Below are 25,294 nucleotides of genomic sequence, written 5' to 3'. Positions count from 1 at the left end.
CTCGCCATGGATGAAGGACGCGCCGGTGCGAACGCCTCAGCTCTTCGCCGCAGGCGCCAGGTTGAGTCTCAGCACCCTGCCGATATAGCTCGACGGTAGAAGTACTGAAACAGTGAGCAATAAAAGGTTCTAATAAGCAAAACCGTATCTACCCATGCTCAACAGACCTTCGGTCGTATACATAGGTTCAAGTGACGTTGAACCCGAGCCACTTTTACAGAGCAGCTGCTAGCTGTCTGTGTTTCTCTTGACGTGCGTAACTTGGCCGAGCTGGGGGAGAGAGCTGATGGAATAGCATCGCGCCATATAGCAAGCATGCTATATGGCGCATGCTAGCACAGCGGCGCTGCGAGGGTGGGTGGAGCCTAGCAAGGGGAAGGAGCGGCGCGCACGGGAGCCAGAAACGTGGCCGGGATGCGTGCCCTTCTGTGGTGCGTGATGCAGGGGGATGGATCAGGCGAGATACGATGTGCGTTCTCTGGCGGACGCTAGGGTGCCTCAATGTGCTCCTCGCCCACCTCTCCGCACGGAGGGTAGACAACCGCGGCTTTTGCTGCGGCGTTGGCTGCGCGAATCACGGACACAGTAGTACACGCCTATGGCGGACGCCGTAGGGGTGCGTTCCGGGCGCTCGTGTGTCTTGTGTGCGGTTTGGCACTACTTTACTGGCCTTCCCCCGCTCTACTGGTCGGTGGTGTTCGTGATAGCAGAGTCACGCATGTTTTTGTGTTGCACCGCTATTGGCGGTTGAAGTTTATTGTGTTATAATTTCAGCATTGGCGCAACAGGTTTATTATGCTTACGTGCAAAAAGACCTGTGAAAGTTTGAAACTAGAAAATTCCACGTACCTACGGAGCCACTCAAACTTTCAAATGGTAGTTGAGCTATTTAGAAGCGCTTTGTAGAAGCGCGTGTGACATCACAAGGTTTACTCTATCATGTAAACACATTTTACAAAAGCTGATCGACAAGGAAGGGGCTGTCCCCCTTTGTGTCGTTACAGCTGAGCTCGGGAATATCGCCTTAGCCGTGCATAAACAAAGTAGCGGACCTAATTGTCAGTCTAATTTAAAGCTATTTCCTGAACTTGCTAGTGTAAAAGTTTTCTCATGCCTTTTGCAGTGGAGCTAAAATAATGGGGGTACTATCGCTTGAGCAGATATTTCAGTTGAATATACAAAGACTGGATTGATATGAAGTTTTTTCTTTTTTTTTTTTTTTTTTTTGAGCTGACAAGCGAAGTGCATGCAATTTGTGCTAACGATCTTGTCGTGTACGTATTACATCCGTTCGTTCCGCGGAAAGCGCTTAAATTTCAAAACAAGCGCTGTTCTCCTCGCGGGCTCCGCGCTGCCAGCCTGAGAGTCTACGTAAATCGCACGAGTGCGCCTACGTACAGTGCTGTGACGTCGCTCAAAGTGACACGTGACATGGATAATTTTTTACGCCAACATCAGTTATTTGTATAATCTGCTGCAGCTGCTTCAGCAGACAAATTATTGTTTAGAGAAATAATAAGAAATGCAAATCGGACGTCTGCGTCTTTTCTTTTTACTTCGTGCCGTAGCCAGAGCGATGTACTACTTTCGTTTCACCTGCTTGTTCCTATGTCGCGCGCGCAGAGAGTAAAACTATCACATTTTCTACGGCGCTCCAGTGCCGCGATCATACTCTTTCATTCTCCCACGCCTGCCTCATTTCTCGTGATTGTGACACTGATCAGTTGTTCTCGTTCAGAGCGCGCAAAATCGTCCTGCTACGCGAAAAGAAATAAACGCAGCAGCTCGTGCGGTACGACCACCGGAGTGTGGGACAACGCAGGGAAAAAATTTTGCTTGCGGAGGCTGGACGGGGCCATTGGAAAGTATGTCCAGGCTGACAGTGACACTTGCCTCCGGTAATCATGGGTTCACGCTGCTTTAATTATTTCTATCTCTGTTATTATTGAAGTAATTTGAAAAATTGCTGCGTTAGAAGACTGCTTAGAGGCCACGTAACAACTTCCAGTGTCGAACTAAAGTGTGCTATGGGGCCTGCTGATGAGCCCTTTAAGAGCTGTATACCATTTCAAGGCCACCTCCGTTGTCTGGAAAAACGACAAAAGTTTACAATTCAGAGATAACAAAATTTCATTCTTGGAACGGATTGTAAACATTGATGGAATTATGGATCGTTCTCCGACATACCGGGACATACGACACATGATACGTGCCATTCGTGCTTCAGAGATGACTTACTTTTCAAACTGCTACCGCTGGGATGCTTCAGTTCGAGAGATCGGTACAAGTTAGGTTCAAGATAGCATTAGTAAAAGATCCCATCACTTAGTTCGCTGCATCCACGTTCCGATAGTGATACCTCAATTAATATATAGAAGTTCACGATTCGTTAGCACTAGCTCTGGTGGATTGTCTTAGTGCAAGAACAGAAATAAATTTTGCAAACAGGCGCCATGGTGACTCGTTTCTGTTATAAAAGTACTAGTTTATTGTAAGTAACGCTGTGAAATATCACAAGAAAAACATGGAAACTGGCGCCAACTGGCAACTTTTCTCGATGGAAGCTCTAAATTAGCTGCGTGTCATATTTTGGCTTTCAGTATTTTGTGTGTTTTTATTTCCACAAGCAAAACAAAGGAAGCAAACATTTGTTCAGCATCTGTATTTATTTCTACGATAAGGCGTTAAGAAGCTTGTTGTGGGTATGGCCAAAGGGCGTGTTTACTGCTGCAGCCCTTCTTTCCTAACTCCTAGACTTGATCTGGGAATAAGAAAACAATAAACTTTATTATGTATTTGCCAACAAACCGGCAGTGACTCGATGTAAAGAGCTAACAATTCGTGAATTTCTTCGTGCGACCAATATATGCGGCACATGATAGCTATTAATTTCTTAGGAAGTCATTGCGGGCGTATGTAAATAGTACATGAAATATGGTTCACGCAAATGAACACAATACCTACGAGAGACAATTGCGAAGCATGGTTCAGCAAATGGCAAGCAACAACTGAGAAACTAATATTAATAAACAAGGTTTCATTGGTTATTGTTTCTAATAAACAAGGATGAGCACCACGATCAGCCGAAACGAAATTGGCATCCTTGGTACACTTTTCCGCCAAGTGATAAGCTTGTACGCGCATTCTAAGAGATCTGAAAATGGTGCCAAAATTGCCCACTATAGTTTCGCGTGCTGACTGTGCAAGCTTTAGAGAAATCTGGTAATCGTCTTCATTTTCCTTTTTTTTTCAGTAAATATTGACTAAATACGACCGTTATTGCACGGCTTATTAGCCTACTGAGACGGGGTAATTTTGGTCACGAGCAAGCCAGGTAAGAATAAAATTTCCCAATTGCGATTAGCTTCTTTTCACAAGGTGTGGAAGAGCGCCAGTCACAATCTCGAAATTCAATCCCGGTAAATAAATTGGGTTCGAAGGACGCCTTTACCGCCCCATAAATCCCATGCCACGCCAACTTGATCCCGATCGAATGTAGCCCGTGGGATTGAGGTATTTGAAAGGTGCTGCGTTACTCCAAAGTTTCCTTAAGCTCAGTATAAGCTGCAAAAGGAATGGGTGGTTTTCGATCGAAACATTTCTCCTATGTTTCTATCGAATATCCCTGTGCACCACTATCACCATTCCTGTTGTATACTTTGTATTTACTTTACTTATGTAAAAGCTTGCAACCGTTTTGCTCGTATTAATACGCCTTATAAAATTTGGTATGCATTTGAACCCAGCAGAAGGTGCCACAGTAGCGGAGTCTGTGGATAAATGCGTCGTCCGACAACTTCACCTGTAGCGCAGTAAGGTGAATCTATTAAAAAATTGACTAGCCATCCATGGATGTGCAGCGAAGCTGTTGAGAACCACCACTATAACTCAGAGGGGGCTATGAAATGCTTTATTCTTTAGAGAAATGGTGGTAATGATAATTTAGAGTAGTGGCAGTAATTGAAATGAAGGTAAATTAGACCGCACGGCCCCGCCCATAGCCGGGCTGCAACAACATTGAAATCAATTGCTAGGCTGTATCTTTTATACGTGAAAGACTAGGGACGTCACTCCACACGTTGCAAGCTGCCGTCGGAGCCGCAACTTGTGCAGCTGTAATCTTTAGCGGGAAACGTGTGCGAGGAGCGCTACGTACTTTGCATTTTTATCAAGAGCGGCTTATCATTCATTATGCATGTGGTTCAGTAGAAATCTTTGTGCTTATTTTTTATTCAAACGCATGCTGGTTGTGTATGTTGTCTACGTCATTCCTAATAATATATGCACAGTTGGCTTCACTTTGTTGATTGCTCGAAGCCTCTGCCTGACGGGGTGACGAGCCACCGCTCGCCGGGAACAGCCCACATATTTGCTTGCGGACGCGGACACGAAAGACGCCGACTAGCGAGTGGCTCACAGCTTCGCTGCAAAGCAGTTCTGTTTCGTTTCTTCCTCGAGCCCTCCACGATCCGTCAAACTTCTTTCGGCGCAAGCCCCCTTCATCTTTCTGCCACGCGACGTCAAGAAAACCGTGAAGACTCCCCATCCGGTGTATGACCGGTAAACACTGATAATGCATGGTTAGACCGAACAACAAAAAATAATTCTTCACGATTGTATTCCTTTTGGGCTAGTAGCCCTCCTATACTGATCAAAATCTGCTCTGGTTGCGCCTACTTCGCCTCTGTAATGCAACGTCACAAAACCGCCGAAATTCATCACGCGCAAGTGATGTGTACGCACTAAATATGGAATATGATGCCACAAGAAACTGAATTTTTGTGGGCGGGATGGGGGGGAATAGGTGACTGCGGCCTTTAATATGGAATAAAAGGTGCCTACCCACTGACAGCTCTCGTACTGGCTTCTCGAAGATGCCGGGGAGAATGGAGTTCTATGCGTATATTTAAGAAATTGTAGGAGACCCTAATCTTTGATTTAGGTGACTCTTAGTGGCACTTACATCTCTGCGTTGGTGTTCTTTAGGTGAACTTTAGGCAAACGCGACGCACGAACCGAGCTCCGACGCAATTGTTTTCCATTAAGTAGCGAGTTAAATATCATGCCACCTTCTCGTGTGTAACGCATTAGTGATGCAATTACTTCAGCTTTCTACTTCCGGCTTTCCGGGAATTTCGCCAAAGAAGTGCTCACGTGGCGGGTCTCTAAACTCTACGATTCTGTAATTTGTTGTGCGGCAATCAGTGCCTTCTAATTAAGTCTAATTACTCCAGAAACTTCAGTAATTAAACTTTTAACTAAACTTATGATATGATGTCTATTGAAAGCCATGAATTTTCTTTTGTACTATTTTGTACTATTTTTTCTGATTTATCCTCAATTTCGTTCCTGATCTCGTCGATCTCTATGTAATTCAAATTATTGGAGACACTTCAGTAACTCAACTTGTAACTAAACTTTTGCTCTGATATATACATATATTGTAACGTATACGACAGGCGCGGACAAGAAGAGAGAAGAGAAGACGAAGACAACGAAGTTTTCGAGAGGCCGGGCTGCGCTACGATCACGCTACGATCATCATCCATCGCCTGTAAATAAAACCACTTCTTCGCAACTCTTCGTAACAATATATATATATATATATATATATATATATATATATATATATATATATATATATATATATATATATATATATATATATATATATATATATATATATATAACGGCACCCACGAGTTTTGCACAGTATTATTTTATCGAGATTTCCTGTTTACTTTGAATTTATTTTGAATCGCCTCAATGATTTCTAATTAATTCTAATTAGAAAGTGTGCTAATAAGTGTGCTAATTTTTATCTATTTCTTTATTTAATTTCGTCCGTGGTCGTCCCAGTGATTTCTATTTAATTCTATCTCCTTCTCTTCAGTAACTCAACTTGTAAACAGATAACCATCTGACATCATATCTATAATAAACACTGAATTTTGTACTGTACCGCTTTTTCTATTTTGTCGGATTTATTTTGAATTTCCTACCCCGTCGTCGCAGGAGGTGATTTGAACGTGCAGCGCAAGAAACAAACGTATCTATGCTTGTGCCACCTAAACAATTTTGCTTGGCAGTATGACGTTCTCGAGCGGTTTTTGGGCATGTGTACAACATCGCTCTGCCAAACTCCTCTTCCCTAGGAATTCCTTATAGCGCCATTTTAGAGGGCAGTTCTTATGAGAGTGTTCTCGTAAAGCTTAAAATGCTTACGTTAGCGTTAGCATGTTCCACACGCGAACCGTTGGTGGGGCGCTATTCGATAACGCTTTAGTCCAGCGTAACACAACGACATGGCGCAAAGCGCACAACTTCCCTGCGCCGTCTAGGTACCAGTAGCCAAAGCTACAAATCTAGTTGGCTATCCATTTAGTTAACAGTAGCGAAAGCAGCATTTTGATGACAGTAGACAGTTTTAAAGTAGAGTTTATCGCCTAATGTGCATTCCTTCAAGACATTTAGTTAAAGGTGGTAGGCCACCTTCATTAGTCAAATTTCGTCCTAGAAATTCTGCAATTTGTGTATGCCCAGATATTCCGCAACATGTCACAAACAAAAAATATTTCTATGACCATTAGTTTGGGAGTTCCGGTGAGTTTTCAACCCATACTCTCGTATTGTGCAACAAAAATTAGTAATATTTCTTTTATAGACGTATCATTCAGAATACATTTTTTTATGCTTCCGCCCATCAGCCAAACGAACAAAACTAGACTCTAGCGCATCTCATGGCGGCTTCAGTTTTGGTGCTGGTGCATTGTGGGCTCCGGTGTCGTTTTTGAGATCTTTCACACGGTTTGAAGATTCGTTTATGTTTTTTCTAATAACAAGCTTTTGCTCCACCTCATTTTCCGCAAACTTTCATAACCTTTTAACAAATATTTTAATATGAAATTCCGTCCACTCATTCCTGACATGGAGATGTGTAAAATGGACTAAAACAAAAGTGATTGATGCGATAGTTTTGCATTTACTGCGCATTTTGCAAAACGAGTTGTTCAAGTTTCGCAATTTTTTCCAAATTGCAATATTTATCACAGTGCATTTATTCTCGTTCATTTGATAGGTGATCAAACTCTAGATACAAGGAGTGGCGGCCTTGTATCTCAACGTACACTTAGCTACGTAAATGCCAAAGCTTTACTCCATTCAGCTATTCATTAGTTACTTAGCACAGCTGGCACGACTTTCACTTTTACCACATTTTTTGATAAAAATTGCTTTCCAAAAAATAAAATCATTGATTTTCTGCACTTTAAATAGTTTACAAGGACCGTCCGTCACTATATGTTGTGCCGGCTTCTGGGAAATCCAGTTACCTCGCCTGGCCTCCACGTAAGGGTCATTGGCCCCTGCTGTGGGAAGTGAGGCGGCTGCTCGATTGAGGTGCCACCACAGCCACTCGGTAAAACTGCTTTTACTGTGGAAGAAAGACAGTCCACTCTCCGTTCCCAACCTGCCAAAACGTGTATTACTTGCCTCCGTTAAACCGAGTTCCCAAGTGGTGACCCTGGGTATTTACGTTTTTCTTTTTTCGAACATTAGCAATAGACGGCGCTGTTCCTACTCCTGCTGAAAGAGAACAGGCCACGATTACGTGTCCTGTTATTGCCGCAGAGCTTCAGCTTCTCAGCTTTGGACACAAGAACCCTCGAGTTTGGTTTATGGAAGTAAATGCCAATTTTCAGCTGCGGCGCAGCACTTCACAGGCAGCAACGTACCTGTGCGTCGTCGCCGCGCTTCCCTCCGACATCCCCGATTACATAGACGACTTGCTAGTGGGTACGCCTTCGACTACAGCATGCGACGACGGGAAATTCACGGTCCTGCAGCGCCTCGAGTCATTGCAACAGAGTAGTCTCGAACAGCTCCTCTCCGAGGAACTCGACGACTAACGACTGTCACAACTCCTGCATCGGTTGCGTCAGTTGCTGGGAGGCCACTCCGAAAACTACAAATAGCTTCCAATTATGCTCGAGGTGTTCTTGCGGCACCTCCTGCAGTCTGCACGAATGGCGCTGGTTCTTTCTGACGAGACGAGTCTAGATCGGCTAGCTGCATTCGCTGACCTCGTATGGCTGCTGGTTTGCGGCACAGCCACCTATCGGCGCTGCGAGAATCTCAGAGCGAGGAGACCGACTCACGCGTTTAGAAGAAACAGTCGTCCGCCTGACTAGTGCATTAGAGAAGCTGACGATAGGTGGCAACACTGGCCGCTAACTTTGCGCAACCATTGGCCTTCACAGTCTCGCAGCGCACCTACACACTCGCCGCGGCAGTTCTGCTGATATCACCGTCGCTTTCGCGAACAAGCGAGTCGCCGCATCAGCCCTGTTCGTGCACGTTAGCGACAGGCATCGGCCTGTCGCTAACGGCAGCATGCGACAACGGCCCTTGCGCAAGCCGCCTATTCTTCGTAGTCAACCGCAACACTGGCGCCCGCCCCCTCGTCGACACCGGAGGCGAGCTGTCTATCGTTCCCGCCACGGCCGCAGGTCGCCAACGCGGCAAGTCCACAGCCACGTTGATTGCAGTGAGCAACACTGCTATCGCGTCGTATGGGTTCCGGTCAATAACGCAAGACGTTGGACTCCAGCGCTTGCACAGATCAGTGTTTGTGATCGCCGACGTGAGCCTTGCCATACTGGGAGCGGTCTTCCTCAGTCATTTCAACCTAGATGTGAGTGTTCGCGATCGGCGCCAAAAGCATAACGTAGCATCCCTCGTTGTACTTAGCCTGCAGTCCAACCATACCTCGAATGGCGTCCATACATTTCGGGCGGTCTCAACGTACGACAAGACACTTGCTGGGAACCCGCAACTCACAAAGCCCCGAAACTGCGCGCTTCCCAAGAAATACAAGGTGAAGCATCGCATCACCACTACCAGGCCACCTGTTGCCGCACGGCCACGGAAGCTCGCTGGACGGAGGTCGGAAGTCGGGAGCCGTGACTTCGAACACAAGGCTCAGCTCGACGTTTTTCGTCCTTCCTCCAGCAGTTGGTCTTCGCCTCTCCATATGGTTAGAAAGCAGGACCATCGGGACTGGCGGCCTTGTATTGATTACCAAGTTTTTAATGTGCGTCACTACTCCGCGTCAATATCCCCATCACCACACACGTGACCTTGGCGCTCCTCTCGCAGGGGCCACAGTATACAGCAAGATCAATTTGAGGGCCGCACATCACCAAATTTCTATCGAACTCATTGACACTACGAAGAGAGCAATGACTACTCCGTTTGGCCTATCTGAGTTTTCCAGTACGCCCTACAGTTTACAGGGACACTAAAGGCAAATAATAAGTCGGCGCGGAGTGTTTAAATTACATTCCAGTAACCTCGCAGTTCTTGTTTCGAGCCAAGAAAAGACTAAGTGCAGGATAAAGTTGCATCTGATGAGTCCGAATACCTTTTTCAACATTCATACCTCCTGCAACCCAACCGGGAGAGTGGTGACGTTGCATACTCATCAACACCTTTTGATGCCGTAGGTGAGTAAAACGTCGCCCTACAGACGGCGGCACCGAGCCTGCGCCTTCCCAGTAGGAAGGGGTTTGTGGCATTCTACCGGGCTTTTAGGATGGTTTTTATATCTGCGAGGAAATACCCAGTGGAGTAATACGTCCTAGCCTCACAGCCGAGTGTGGTTAGCCTCTGTAAGAATGCGGTATGACTAACGTTATCAAACGCCCTTTTAAGCTCCAAGGCGAGGATAGCGGTGGGGGATATGCGCGTCGCTAGTACGATCACCTCTTATTCTCATCTCTTTTGCTTACTGTTGGCAAGAAAGACGCACTTGTGTGCCTTTTTCTAATAAACGGCTGAATGCGCGTTACTGTCCATCTCAATTATAGTCAGGTCCCCTCAATGCACGAAACGATACTAAAGGAAGAAGGTTTGCTTTAATCTGGATGAAAGCGTGATTATGACAACGTGCAGGCAGCGACAGAGCGTAGGTGACTGCTGCTATTGCTCCGTGAAGAGTCCGCGTGAAAACGTGGAAGGCAAATAACAGCGGTATTTGCTCGACGTGCTGGACATTTAGGCTGTATAAAGAATAGCCCCTCTAAAATTGAAATACACCGTTATACCCCACTGGGATGTGCCTTTGGTAAGAAAGCTTTATTGTGCGCTTTTGCAAGATTACTGTAGATGGAATGAGATGTACGAATGGTAAATAAAGCGGAGAAGTACTACTTACCGCAGTCTTCAAGCAGCACGCATATATTGTCTCCCCTCCGATACGTGCCATCTTGGCAGCCGCAAGGCTTTTTACCATAACCATTAGCCCCGCCAGCATTGCACGATGTCCTAAAACCTCCATTAGGGCAGGGTCTTTCAGATGTTAGGCCCATGGGGCATTCTTTTTTTGTCTCATACTGTCGACCATCGCATTCTGATCAGCCGAAGAAGAAAAAAATCAACCAGTATAGAAGATCAGTGGTTCCAGAAGAGTTCAGTGTGCAGTAGGCATTTTTTCGCTTGTCTCTTTGCTTTATAATAAGTGCTAGTACAAAATGATCGTAACCGTCGGTTACTCTTAGGCAAGTGCACCGGTGGCGTAGAGGTAGAACAACCGCCTCGCGTGCAAGAGGTCCGTGGTTCGAATCCCGGTGCCGGCAATTTCCCATCGGATTAAAAAAAAGAAAATCCGCGTGTTGATAAAATTGCACAAACAGGCCTGGAGTGTGGCCTGATCCCGGTGACCAGAACCGGTAACGCACTCCTTCACCAGAGCAGGATTGGCCACCCTGGTGCAGTACTTGGCCACAACCTCCTATATGAACATAACAATCAAACCCCGGCCCTCAGTCCCCAGCAGCTGCGAAACAACTGACCACGGCGGCAGTCACACCTGCGACGCAGCAGAGGGTGCTAAGAATCACTGGCTCCGGACAGCCCGCCATTGGAATATGAACCTGGCAGCGTTTAACGCTAGAACGTTATCTAGTGAGGCGAGTCTAGCAGTGCTGTTGGAGGAATTAGAGGGCAGTAAATGGGATATAATAGGGCTTAGTGAAGTTAGGAGGCCAAAAGAAGCATATACAGTGCTAAAAAGAGGGCACGTCCTGTGCTACCGGGGCTTAGCGGAGAGAACTAGGAGTCGGGTTCCTGATTAATAAGAATATAGCTGGTAACATACAGGAATTCTATAACATTAACGAGAGGGTGGAATGTCTTATTGTTAAAGTTAATAAGAGGTACAAAATGAAGATTGTACAGGTCTACGCCCCTACATCCCGTCATGATGACCAGGAAGTCGAAAGCTTCTATCAAGACGTGGAATCGGCGATGGGTAAAGTCAAAACAAAATGCACTATACTGATGGGCGACTTTAATGCCAAGGTAGGCAACAAGCAGGCTGGAGACAAGGCAGTGGGGGAATATGGCATAGGCACTAGGAATAGCAGGAGAGAGGTATTAGTAGAGTTTGCTGAACAGAATAATATGAGGATAATGAATACCTTCTTCCGCAAGCGGGATAGCCGAAAGTAGACGTGGAGGAGCCCGAACGGCGAGAATAGAAATGAAATAGACTTCATACTCTGCGCTAACCCTGGTATCACAAAAGATGTGGACGTGCTCGGCAAGGTGCGCTGCAGTGACCACAGGATGGTAAGAACTCGAATTAGCTTAGACCTGAGGAGGGAACGGAAGAAACTGGTACATAAGAAGCCGATCAATGAGTTAGCGGTAAGAAGAAAAATAGTGGAATTCCAGATCAAGCTACAGAACAGGTATTCGGCTTTAACTCAGGAACAGCACCTTAGTGTTGAAGCAATGAACGACAATCTTGTGGACATTATTAAGGAGTGTGCAATGGAAGTCGGTGGTAACTCCGTTAGGCAGGATACCAGTAAACTATCGCAGGAGATGAAAGATCTGATCAAGAAACGCCAATGTATGAAAGCCTCTAACCCTACAGCTAGAATAGAACTGGCAGAACTTTCGAAGTTAATCAACAAGCGTAAGACAGCTGACAAAATGAAGTATAATATGGATAGAATTGAACATGCTCTCAGGAAAGGAGGAAGCCCAAAAACAGTGAAGAAGAAACTAGGAATTGGCAAGAATCAAATGTATGTGTTAAGAGATAAAGCCGGCAATATCATTACTAACATGGATGAGATAGTTCAAGTAGCTGAGGAGTTCTATAGAGATTTATACAGTACCAGTGGCACCCACGACGATAATGGAAGAGAAAATAGTCTAGAGGAATTCGAAATCCCAGAGGTAACGCCGGAAGAAGTACGGAAAGCCTTGGGAGATATGCAAAGGGGGAAGGCAGCTGGGGAGGATCAGGTAACAGCAGATTTGTTGAAGGATGGTGGGCAGATTGCTCTAGAGAAACTGGCCACCCTGTATACGCAATGTCTCATGACCTCGAGCGTACCGGAATCTTGGAAGAACGCTAACATAATCCTAATCCATAAGAAAGCGGACACCAAAGACTTGAAAAATTATAGACCGATCAGCTTAGTGTCTGTTGCCTACAAACTATTTACTAAGGTAATCGCAAATAGAATCAGGAATACCTTAGACTTCTGTCAAGCAAAGGACCAGGCAGGATTCCGTAAAGGCTGCTCAACAATAGATCATATTCACACTATCAATCAGGTGATAGAGAAATGTGCGGAATATAACCAACCCTTATATATAGCTTTCATTGATTACGAGAAAGCGTTTCATTCTGTCGAAACCTCAGCAGTCATGGAGGCATTACGGAATCAGGGTGTAGAAGAGCCGTATGTAAAAATACTGAAAGATATCTATAGCGGCTCCACCACCACCGTAGTCCTCCATAAAGAAAGCAACAAAATCCCAATAAAGAAAGGCGTCAGGCAGGGAGATACGATATCTCGAATGCTATTCACAGCGTGTTTACAGGAGGTATTCAGAGACCTGGATTGGGAAGAATTGGGGATAAAAGTTAATGGAGAATACCTTAGTAACTTGCGATTCGCTGATGATATTGCCTTGCTTAGCAACTCAGGGGACCAATTGCAATGCAGGCTCACTGACCTGGAGAGGCAAAGCAGGAGAGTGGGTCTAAAAATTAATCTGCAGAAAACTAATGTTTAACAGTCTCGGAAGAGAACAGCAATTTACAATATGCAGCGAGGCACTGGAAATCGTATGGGAATACACCTACTTAGGGCTGGTAGTGACGGCGGATCCGGATCATGAGACGGAAATAATCAGAAGAATAAGAATGGGCTGCGGTGCGTTTGGCAGGCATTCTCAGATCATGAATAGCAGGTTGCCATTATCTCTCAAGAGAAAAGTGTATAATAGCTGTGTCTTACCAGTACTCACCTACGGGGCAGAAACCTGGAGGCTTACGAAAAGGGTTCTACTGAAATTGAGGACGACGCAACGAGCGATGGAAAGAAGAATGATAGGTGTAACGTTAAGGGATAAGAAAAGAGCAGATTGGGTGAGGGAACAAACGCGAGTTAATGACATCTTAGTTGAAATCAAGAAAAAGAAATGGGCATGGGCAGGACATGTAATGAGGAGGGAAGATAACCGATGGTCATTAAGGGTTACGGACTGGATCCCAAGGGAAGGGAAGCGTAGCAGGGGGTGGCAGAAAATTAGGTGGGCGGATGAGATTAAGAAGTTTGCAGGGACGGCATGGCCACAATTAGTACATTACCGGAGTTGTTGGAGAAGTATGGGAGAGGCCTTTGCCCTGCAGTGGGCGTAGCCAGGCTGATGATGATGATGATGATGATGATGATGATAAAATTGGCATACGTGAGGCAAGTGCTAGACCCTGGGCACTCTTAGCGGCCTTGATGCCATAGTATTGTATTTATTAACGCTACATCGTTAAGGAGCTCGTGCCGCAGAAAAGGCGGTGTCGTCAGCGTCGGCCGGGAGCGAAAAATCCCGGAAGGCAATTCATAAATAAAAACAACTTGTAAGGCGGGCTGAGTGGGAATCGAACAAGGGTCGACGGAGTGTGAAACGGAGACGCCACCACTCAGCTATGAGTTCGGTGGTTCAAAGCCGCACAAGAGCGCCGCTAGTGAATGCGGCGTTGCCTTAGAAACACGCCGTAGAAAGCTGTACTGCGATGTATATAGGTAATTATGAGCATGTAAATTACGGAAGTCGCAGTTAAACAAGTAGCGAATTACGTTTCCGCTACATTTCTTCTGCGCTTGGCGCACACGCAGAGTCATCTTGCGGCAAACACAAAAGCCCCCTCCTCGCAATGTACGGCACGGCACCGACACGTGGTGCGCCGCTCGCCCGCTTCTCCCCTTTGTCTCAGTTGAGCGCATTGGGGCCATGCGGGGACCGGTGCGAGGATGCCCGAATACCCTTGCATTTAATAAGTTTTCTCGGTCTCTCCCCTTCCAACTTCCTGCGAGCGTCACTCGAACACTCGTGTTTAGGCGACGCTGCTCCTCCTTCCGCTCCCAGAGCCATTCTTAGGTGCAGCGCCCGATACAGGACGCCTCTGACGTGATCGCTGCGCCGTAGCGCGTCTGGGTGGGAAAGCGTCCCCTGTGATATGGGCCGTGCTGCTGGCCAGGAGTCATGCGTCTGCGTGGTGCTCCCAAGCAAGATAGAGAACGACCTTATCGAGGCGTCAGCCCCATGATCGCGTCCGCCTTCATGGCGCGTCGCGGCCCAGCTGTCCGTGCCGATCACGGCGTTTGGCTAGCGTAGATTGTTTCTCAATCCGGGACACAGAGGTCTTTGGTTCGTTTCGCTTGCTCAGGCGCGCGTTTCGTTGTCGCGCCGAACGCTGCGTTGCTGGGCGCTCACCGCGTGATTGGTGGGTGCAAAGTCCGATGCGGGGCGCCTCGAAAGTTGTGCTGTGGACTTAGAAGTGTTGTACATGAAAACTATGTCTTTGTGTGACTCAAGAACATGCCGAGCGAATGAGTGGACGGCGCGAACGGGGTGCGATAACGTTATCGCGTTCCACTCTTGAAAGCGAAGCTTAAGCGTCCTCCAATTTTTTTCTATGCTCAAGCTGTAACTGAACAAACCAAGATCACCCATGAGAAAATGTGCTCTTCGTCGTGTTTGCTTTTACACATTGTATATGCGAGCCATGTTTTTTTTTTCTATCAGGTCGCCTGGTTTCGGTTCCTTAGAACCTATTTCCAGCTTGTGAGGGGGAATGGAGATTTATTAATTTTACATACTTATTTTTCAATACCTCTTGCGCTGGCGCAGCGGCTCATCGCTCAAAAAAAGAAGTGAACGCTGGTGGGCAAGCTGAATCCGGCGGCGACATCATCTTAAAAGCCTGTCACACTACGAATCCTTGTCATCGATCTCGGCGGCCACGTTGGGGATCTGGCAGAATGTTATTAAAATACACGATCTTCTATCTTGTCAGCCGATGGTTCTCGTCGTGTCGGCGTAAGGGTCATTTTAGTATGGCTGGTCCTCTGTCGTGATGCGCCATTTCGGCTGGCCGCACTGTCAAATGTTGCGCAGCATACGTTTCCTGAATGCGTAGGATCTCAATGATTCTAGGGTGAAACGTTATTTCCTTCACAACAAAAAACTTTGCTGTAAGTTACTATAGACATTAAAATGTCAGTATAGAAATAAATCACTTGTCTTATAGCGAATTCATCTTTAGATCTTGATTCACTGCCATACCTGGCTGCCAAACATTCACCCTCCAGCTGACATCAATTTTCAGTGAATGCAAAGGTACCACAATTTTAGTGCCCACTTACGGAACAATTTGACATCAATGTACGTTTTCGCTTTTTATCTCTTTTACATGTGGATGTTTTGAGATTTCTCGTATTTAATTTATTTTTTCCTGGCTCCGTGCGAACGTCACTTTGTTGTGAACTAGCTTCGGCTGGTTCTTCAACAGGAACGACGCAGGCTAGTTCTCCGTATATCAACCAGCAATTGCAATGAACTCCCACTTTCTGGTGGAAAAAGAACAAGCCTGCATTAGACACTCCGTGTAAGGATATCTGATTGTGCAAAACCATAAATCAAATTTCGTACTCAGCACACAAAATTGGGAAACAAGTCTTGTGACAAGATAAGCCACGCTACTTTTAAACGTATATCAGGATACAAAATACCGAACATTGAAATACATTCGATACAGAACATAAGGTGAAACACACTAAGGAGCAGTTGTATCTCTATATATATACCCGTTTCTACTAGCCGCGATGGGTTAGCGTCTATGGTATTGCGCTGCTAAGAACGAGGTCACTGGTTCAAATTCCAGCCGTGGCGACGGCATTTCGATAGGGACGAGATGCAAGAACGCCCGTATCCTGTGCATTTATGACACGTTAAAGATCCTGTAGTGGTGAAAATTAATATGGCGTGCCCCTCTACAGCGTGCCTCATAATCAGATCATTGTTCTTGCACGTAAAATTCCAGAATACATTCATTAATCCACTTTGCTGTGTACATCGAAGCAAGCAAGCGAGAAGGTGCGCTATATTTAGAAGTGCTACTCACGATTTTCGCTTGTCCAGTATGGAGCACGAGGCACTGAAAGTAAAGACGTAAATTAAGAAAAAAATGTTAAATCAGGATAGTTAGGAAGCCATATTAATTGCGTTTGCTTTCAAACTTAGAATGCCACTTCATGGCATATGCAACAACTTGCCGCACTACTGGCATATGCGGCCAAAAACAGTTTCGCTTACAGCTAAAAAGAAAATGCCTCACTTTCACACGAGAGTCCAAGCAATGATTGCGACAGGAAAATATTAAACAGATATACGAAGTAAAAAATAGTAGTTTTGCTAGAATAGTAGCTTGAGCTCGTTGGTTTTCCATCCTGGTGTTAACAGCGCAAAACGTAGACGAGCCACGAGACGAGAAGACGACACCACAAGCGCTGCATGGAGGTACGCGCTTGTTGCGGCGCGCTTGCAGCACTTGTGGTGTCGTCTTCTCGTCTCGTGTCTCGTCTACGTTTTGCGCTGTTAACACCAGAATAGTAGTTTATCGGCTCTATAAACGTGTAAACATTCGCACAGTATCTAAAATAACATAAATGTTGTCAGGCGTTTGGCCGGGAAACCAAGAATATGCATCTCACTGGATGACACTCGAACACTGGCGTGAAGTACAGCGACAACAGTGGCGAGCTAATTGCCCTTCGTGGTGCCTGTCGCGTCACCGCCAACTAAGCGGTGGGAACACAGATCACACGAAGCTATCAGCCCTCGGTGCACTTGGACTCTGCATCCACCGCAGACCGCTTTCGATATAGGGCAAGCGCGGTTGAGCTCTGTCGAGACATACAGTATATAGCCACCGCCGGTGTAGAATGCAAGGAGAATTCCCGCCCCCCCCCCGACATCCGGTGCCTTGCGCGCGATGGAAGACGGTGCGCTTCACTCCGCCCCCCCCCGCCTTTCTTTCTTGCGAGTGCGATATCAAGCCAGCATCCGTCTCGACTCCCCCTTGCACGCTCTCACCCACACCCGTAGCACATGGCACACGGCCGCGACGTTATCACTCTTGTACTCTATAAGGAACATCACGACGACGACCACGACCCCGGCCACAATGCGCCTGGAGTATCTATAAAATTGCTGTTCTAATAAAATGTAAGCGTTAGCGCTAAATTACCACTGTAAATACATATAGCTTTGTGGTAGCATATAGAAATTTTTATGTATGTTATCCTAGCACCCAGCAACCTAATTTACCACCGAAAGCGCAGAGCGATAAGTTGGGTTAAACAGCATTACTCGCTGAGCGTCATACCGTTGCATCTGGGTTGTTAATGGCCTTGTTTAGCTGATCTCTCAAAAAATCCTCGCACAAACTGCCAGTGAGTATGATCCTCAATGATCGTCTTCGCTACAGCTAAATACTAAAGCAATGGCCGATGCAACTACGTCATTAAATCAAGATTGGTCAATGGTCATTGGTTTCCCCCATACCATACAATAAAAAAATATTTTTGCACTACGTCCTGCGCTTTTTCTTGGGCTAGGGTATTCGTACACAGAAACATGAAAGCAGTCGCATGATGTTGCGTCTTCCTTGGTAAGCTACACAACAATGAAGTCTCTACAGATGACATTCACTTTCAGCTAGCACGAATGTCACACGAACACTGTCGCCATTATACGCGGTCAACTTCTGTACAACGCTGGTTAAGGTGAACATGTTCACATGAATATACAAGGCATACTTCAGACTTGCAATGCGGAAGTCAAGGTACTGCAACACAAAGCGCAACCTGACATTTGTGAACACGATACGTCTGCCACCAAAACTGCCGGCAACTTATTTTGTGATACCTTCTACCAGTCGTTCGTATTGTCGGTTCTATACCTAAGCCTTATACGCCACCTACCTCACTACACGACGAAACATCACTAGGACAGCGATACAGCCGCGACTCGGCGACTCGCGACTCGGCAACTCGGCGCCGCGACTCAGCGGCCACACTCGCCGTTCTTGTAGAAACTGAAGTCAACTTTTCCATCATCAGTGCATTATTCGCCACCAAGTTGAAAAAATTATGAATGCATGGGACGAATGTAAAATTTTGGACAGCTGGAGGACACCCGACAACGTCCTGTAAAGTCTGCACACCAACAATTACAGGTCATGACTGGATCTACCCGGCCACATTCGGTGTCCTATCAGAGTGCTCGCGAGACGTAATTCTCGGCATGCACTTCCTGAGCCAACACGGCGCAATCATTGACCTGAGGTCCAGGTCGATAACGCCATCTGAAGACCATGTGATATCGCCGGAGACATCTCTGAATAACGATGCATTGAGTGCGCTCGAAGGTCAGGTCAGAATCGCGCCTCGCTCCACTATCTTCATTTCCGTCAGCACCAAACACCGGCAGACGTAAAAGGATTCGTCGAAGGCAACGAACATCTACTGCTACACCGCGGAATCTCCCTTGCAAGAGGAATCGTTCGACTGCATGGAGGAAAAGCGAAAGTAATGCTGACATACTTCAGCCAGGAGTACAAACACCTCAGCAAGGGCAGGATGAGCGCATAACAGAGTAAATACTGAAAACCAGCAATGCGTTTGTTCTTTGGGATTCAGCCGCATTTGCCCCGACGACCATAGCTCCCGAACCAGTCTTCGACATCAATCCGAGTATCCCCATCAATAAGCAGCAACAGCTCAAAAGTATTCTCCACCATGCAAAGACTGCTTTATGATGTCATCAAGGGTTCGACAAACACCAGTTGCTAAGCATCGCATAGTGACCGAAGAATGCACTCGGCCACTCCATTAAAGCCCGTACAGATTTTCGACGCGGGAACGAGAAGCCATATAGTAGGAAGTCGATCAAATTCTACGCGAAGAAATCATACCGCCATCGAAGAGCCCGTGGGCGCCTTCTGTAATTTTGGTGAAGAAAAAGGACGGAACCCCGCATCAGCCGCACAGGACTATAGTCGGCTGAACAACATCATGAAGAAGGACGCGTAGCGGCTCCCACGATTGTACGCATTGGACAGGCTCTGTATTACTAAGCATTTCTCATCAATGCATCTAAAGGACAGGGCTGGCTACTGGCAAATAGAAGTCGACAAGAGGGATCGCGATGATACCACCTTCATCACGCCAGACAGCCTCTGGGAGATGAACGTCATGCCATTCGGACTGTGCTCGGCTCGTGCAACGTTCGAGGATATAAATAGCAGGGTTCGAGTGGCAGGTCTTCCTCGCCTACTTGGCTGATCTAAATGTCTTCGCCAGAAATTTCTACGATCACCATAGACGGCTTAGGACAGTAGCAGAGGCCATCAATTCACCAGAGCTCACTCTGAAGCCAGAGAAGTGTCTCGTTCCCTACGATGAGCTTCTGTTCCTCGGTTGCGTCATCAGTAAATCTGGAGTCTTTCCTAAGCCGCAAGAGACATCTGCCATCGATGATTTTCCACAGCCCGTTGACAAGAAGAGAATGTACAGATTTCTTGGAATTTATGATTATTACGTACGTTTTGCCAAAGGCTTTTCACGGATCACTGGGCCACTGACATATCTAAAGAAATCCGACGTCGAATTCAAGGGGGAAACGCCACAAATCGAGGCATTCGAAGAGTTTCAACAACGTCTGCAATCTCCACTTCCATGACGACAACGACACCGAAATCGACACGGACACAAGTAGCCTACTTCTTGGCATCTTCCTAGTCCAAAGAAAAGACGCATTTAAAAGACTCATTGCTCACGCTTGCCAGCCGTTGTAGAAAACACAAGCCAACTATTTGACGACGGAAAAAGAGTGCGTTGTCATGATTTCTTCTACCAATAAATTCCGCCCTCACTAATAATGCAGGCTCTCCAAAGTCGTAAGCGACCACAATGACTTGGCTGAGAAATTCAAAATTCCCTTCAGGACGCTTCGCACAATGCAGTCACAGACTCCAGACATTTGACACCATCGCCGTCTACAAGTCGGGATGGAAGCGCCTATCACACGGTTCCATTAACTTGGCGCCGCAAGACGACGAGGCTGATGACGCCTTCCTAAAACAATAGGCGCGTATGATTTGGCTGAACAGTAACCAGCAGACCCGGAGCTAAAAATCTCGTCCCGTACTTGGAAGGCCACACCGACGCGGTCCATAGGGCATTTAGGCAAGTATTCTCTTTGTTTTCCCTGCCAAACGAAGCACTCGTAAAGAAAAAAATTCTGAACCCTCTGCACCAACTACCTTCCTGTTGTTTTCTTAGCAGGGTGTCCAGAGGCACTACACGCCACCATCCGAACACTGGGCCCTTAAATTTTCCCATACGTTATCCCTTTTACAAGAGAAGTATTGCTGGCCGCACCTAACCAGCGACACTGCCGTCTGCGAATGATTGTGCAGAGACAGCCAGTGACGCAAACCAATACCAACAAAGCCAGCGGAATCGTAGTAGCCGATCAAGTCTTCTTGCGAACCACTTCAGCAGATCAGAATAGACTTGTTCGGATACTTTCCAACGCCAACATAGAGGAATAAGAGGATCGTCGTGGTTGCCGCTACGCCGAAAAGAAATCCCTACCCAAAGGTACTGGAATCGAAGTGGCGAAATTCATCGAGAGTATCTTCACTTCATTTCCTTAAAGACCCTCATGTGAGGGTATTAAATAAGGTGTGGGACACATATAGGTTAACAACAGAATACAGAAAAAAATTTCAAGGCGTTATACAAAATAAATGCTGTTACAAACAAATTATCCTGTTACGACTTGGCGACTCAGAAGTCCTGATGACCGACGGAGAAACTGCTTTTACGGCGGAGCTTACTCAAGCTACTCTGCATTACGCATGGAAAGGTAACCACAGGACAACTGCGTACCACCCACAGGCGAATAGATTTATGCCAGAGTGTCTGATTAAGGCCCTCGCCGACATATTATCCATGTGCGTCGACGTTCAATACAAGACCTAGGATGCGGTCCTTCCCTACTTCACCTTCGACTAGAACACGTCGGTGTAAGAAACAACGCAGACCACGGAATCAAGCTGGTTCACGGAAGGAACCCATTGCCGACTCTCGACGCTACGCCACCCTACGTCACCAAGGAAGACAACCTCGATGTTCGGCCTATCTCGAGTGCCCCAAAGGAGCCCGACAGCTCGCCCGCCTGCGCATCAAAAAACAGCAACGGGCGCACAGCGCTCACTGCAATCTTCTAGGACGCTGCGTGGAATGCCAGCCCGGCGACCGTGTTGGCGTTTTGACCCCGATACGCCGGAAAGGGATTAGGGAAAAACTTTTGCGATGAAATTTCGGACGCTACAATATCATCACACGATTTTGTGCATTGGACTATGACGTTGTTCTAGACGGCATTTCGCACTCACAGTGCCACGTAGTATCTGAAGTCGTCTACGTGCTACTCCATAAGCCTTCCTACACCCGCTGACTAACTCTGGGACTTTGTTTCGTTGTTGCGTTATTGTTAGTTTTTCCTACCTGCGCTCAAGCTTTTTCTTTTGGCAGTGTGTTTTTAGCATCAGGACGATGCTTTTTAATAAGCCGGACTGCAGTTTGCCTACTAATAACTTATCACTCAGCTACTAACTTGTTATCACCGTAACATTGTTATCACTAACAATGTTTTCACTGAGCGCAAGGCGCACCGCAATTATTTGGAACTTACTCCAATTTTGTCACCGATGCTACTGTTGTGTATGTTCTCGCCGAACCTTGCGTGATCCGACTGTGTGCGCGACACGAATTGTGTAGCACTTTCTTGAAGGCACGCGGGCACCAGCGATAACGCTGGAGTCATCAACAAGTTATGTGTAAATCCGACGAGCTGAACTAGCAGATCATCTTTTCGATCATAGCCGACCGTGCTTGCCGCGGCTGTTGTGCTTTCAGTGGAATATGTTTTAAGGCGCTGCTCTAAGAAACCCGGTCCTGCGGCGAGTATGGACGTCGGCGTCGTCCCGTGTACAGTGAATGATAGAAGCGAACGCGGAGCGCAGCATGAGATGAAAGACGTCGATGAGTAAGAGTATGCGAGGAGGAAAACGAATCGAGAGGGTGCAGCGGAACTATGAGACGGAAAGTGGAAGAGGGTATGGTGAAAGGAGTAAAAGCGTCAGAAGAAAACGTAGCAGCGCGCAAGACGCGCTCTGTGGGGGCGATGGCTACGAGATGGCGCCAGAGTAGAGCGTGTCGCCTGTATGGAAACAAAGCGCTGCATGAGCGTAGGTCTGTCTGCGGCGGGTGCTATGAATCACGACCGCGCGTCGCCTACACGCTGCCTCTCACGATCTCCCGATTAGCGAGACAGTTGCGCCACACATCCTTCCGTTTTCAACGTCCCGCACACGAAACAGATTTTCCTCGACAGCCAATATATCTCGAAATCAAAACAAGAATAGGTGTTCACTGAATTTTCGCATTAGGGAGTATCGTAATCGCGGTGAATTTTTTTTCTCGGCACAAGTTTGCCCAATAAAGGTTTAGGTTCGCGATTCAGTTTTGGCTACTATGGTTTTCAGCATAACTGCACAAAAAAACTAAACGATGGGGTTTTATGTACCAAAACCAACATCTGTTTATGAGGCACGCAGTAGTGACGGAGTCTGAAAATTTTACCACCTATGTTTTCTTAACATGCACCTAAATTAAGTACCATGGTGGTTTTCGCATTTAACCCCTCGTGGAAATGCGGCCGCTGAGGCCGAACGTCACTACAACGTGACAATAACGAATGCTGGGGAGTTTTCGGGCACATCAACTATTGAACCTCCTGTACAGACCAATATCTGCCTACAGTCAGTGTAGGTCTGTAGATAGGCTTCCTTTTTACCTCATGCTAGCCTTTTTCAGTAAAACAAAATATACGTGTGCCATGCCGCTAAGCCCGAAGCAGAACACGTCCGATGACACTTCGGCAGCCACACGCGCGGGATTTCTGGACACAATCGCAGTTCTATGGTAGGACGAGCCATTTATACATGGAAGATTGCAATGGTGGCAGTTTTTATATATCTTCGAAGTCTTAGGTGTCTTGTTACCCAGTACAAGAACCAACTACAATCCCTGGCGTAATTTTGTTGGATAAACTCGTGCCTGTTATTTTTGTTCACTGCTATATCCCAAGCATTTTCCTGTATGTGGCACCGGCTCTATAGCACCGGCTCTGGTCTGTAAAATTCGGCATTTCCACCTATATTCTCCTATGACCTGATTAGAGCTACGGGACATAACCGCTTTTTAACTTGGTTTTTATTGTCTACTGATATGTTACGAAAGTGACATGTATTTTTGTCAATGTAGGTTCCATAGTTACATGATAGAAGCTGCATGTCCATGTACGTGGTAGACGTAACCATCTCATCGTGTTTTTTGAGAAAAACTGCACTTACTTGCTTAGGCATAGAGGGCAAGATTATCGCCACATTGCTGCTAGATCGTACATTTTCGTGAAATCTCGACGAATTGTAAACACACTTCAAGGAGGATTTTATTGACATGTGATGATGCAGAGATCTTGATCGATGTAGTTTCAAATCTCTCGAAAGCAGCTGACAAGAATATAAGTAAACCACGTCCGTAGAGTTCCCCATGCACCGAACTATATGTCCGTGATGTGTATCTTCATCTTCAATATATTGAAAGCAATGTGCAATCTATTGTGAAAAAGGTCTTAGGATGATATACAATCCGCGCGATCTCCGTTGCTATTTCGAAACTGTTGCGAGACACAGTATAGAGCTTTGCTTCAAAAGGCTTTGCTAAGCGATAATCCTCGAAATTGCGCTCACCGCTGTTTCAATATTCTACATCTGTAGTGGACAGTACTAATAGAGCCCCTCGACGCAAGAAGAAGAGACTCGACTAGCGCCATCATGCATATAGGCTCAACGATGGTAGCCGCGACATTGATGCTGTCACCTTATCAATAAATGGCAATTCTTTGTGGGCCTTCAGTTTTTACAAGTTGCTGACAAGGACGTGATACCATTTCACAACTGTATACATCTACCAAGTTTCTTCTCGACACCAAGGAAGCGGCCGCCGAACAACGACGTCTCGAAGGAACCGGAACCTCTTGCGTCGGCACACTCAAACTTCATGATTTCGGGCCCTCAGAATGGGAACACTGGTTCGTCCACATTGAGGTGCAGTTTCGCTGTCACCAAGTAACATCTCAGGTGGTCAAGTATGACAACGTTGTGAGTGCACTTAACCCGACCACTGCAGCTTTAGTCCGTGAGATCTTGCTAGCTCATCCGCCCGATGATCAATACGACACCCTTAAGCTGGAGCTACTACGGCGCACCACCGACTCCGAGTCGCAACGGATTCAACAGCTCCTATCATCGGAGGGACTTGATGACAGGAAACCGAATGAGCTGCTTTGCCACATGACACAACTCCCGGGAACCAGTCCATCATCAGCAGACTCAAAAATCATTCGAGAGCTCTTCCAGCGTCTGCCGAACCACCTACGCATGATTTTGTATCTCACCTACTACTGTATCTGACAAGGCCTTAGCGACAATGGCAGACCGGAATATGGATTCTTTCCATCCTCTGGCATCCGCTGTTGACCATTGTAATGAATCCGTGGCGACACGACCCCAGTTTCAGCGGCACTTTGATGAACCAGGCCGTTCAAGCACGCACCTTGCTGTGCAAGTAGAGGAGCTAACTAACCAATTGGCTGTCTTACGCTTTGGTGCGAATAGCCATCAGCAGCAGCATTGCTCGCATTGCCCGCCCTCCGTCTCCCTTTTTTTCATGGTATCACACCACATATGGCACTCGCGCACGTCAGTGCAGCCCGCCTGATTTATTGAAGAGCT

This window comes from Dermacentor variabilis, chromosome 8 (genome assembly GCF_050947875.1).
Source record: "Dermacentor variabilis isolate Ectoservices chromosome 8, ASM5094787v1, whole genome shotgun sequence".
Classification (NCBI taxonomy): Eukaryota; Metazoa; Arthropoda; class Arachnida; order Ixodida; family Ixodidae; genus Dermacentor; species Dermacentor variabilis.
The sequence above is the reverse complement of the archived record's forward strand: the minus strand, read 5'-3'. Positions refer to the sequence as shown.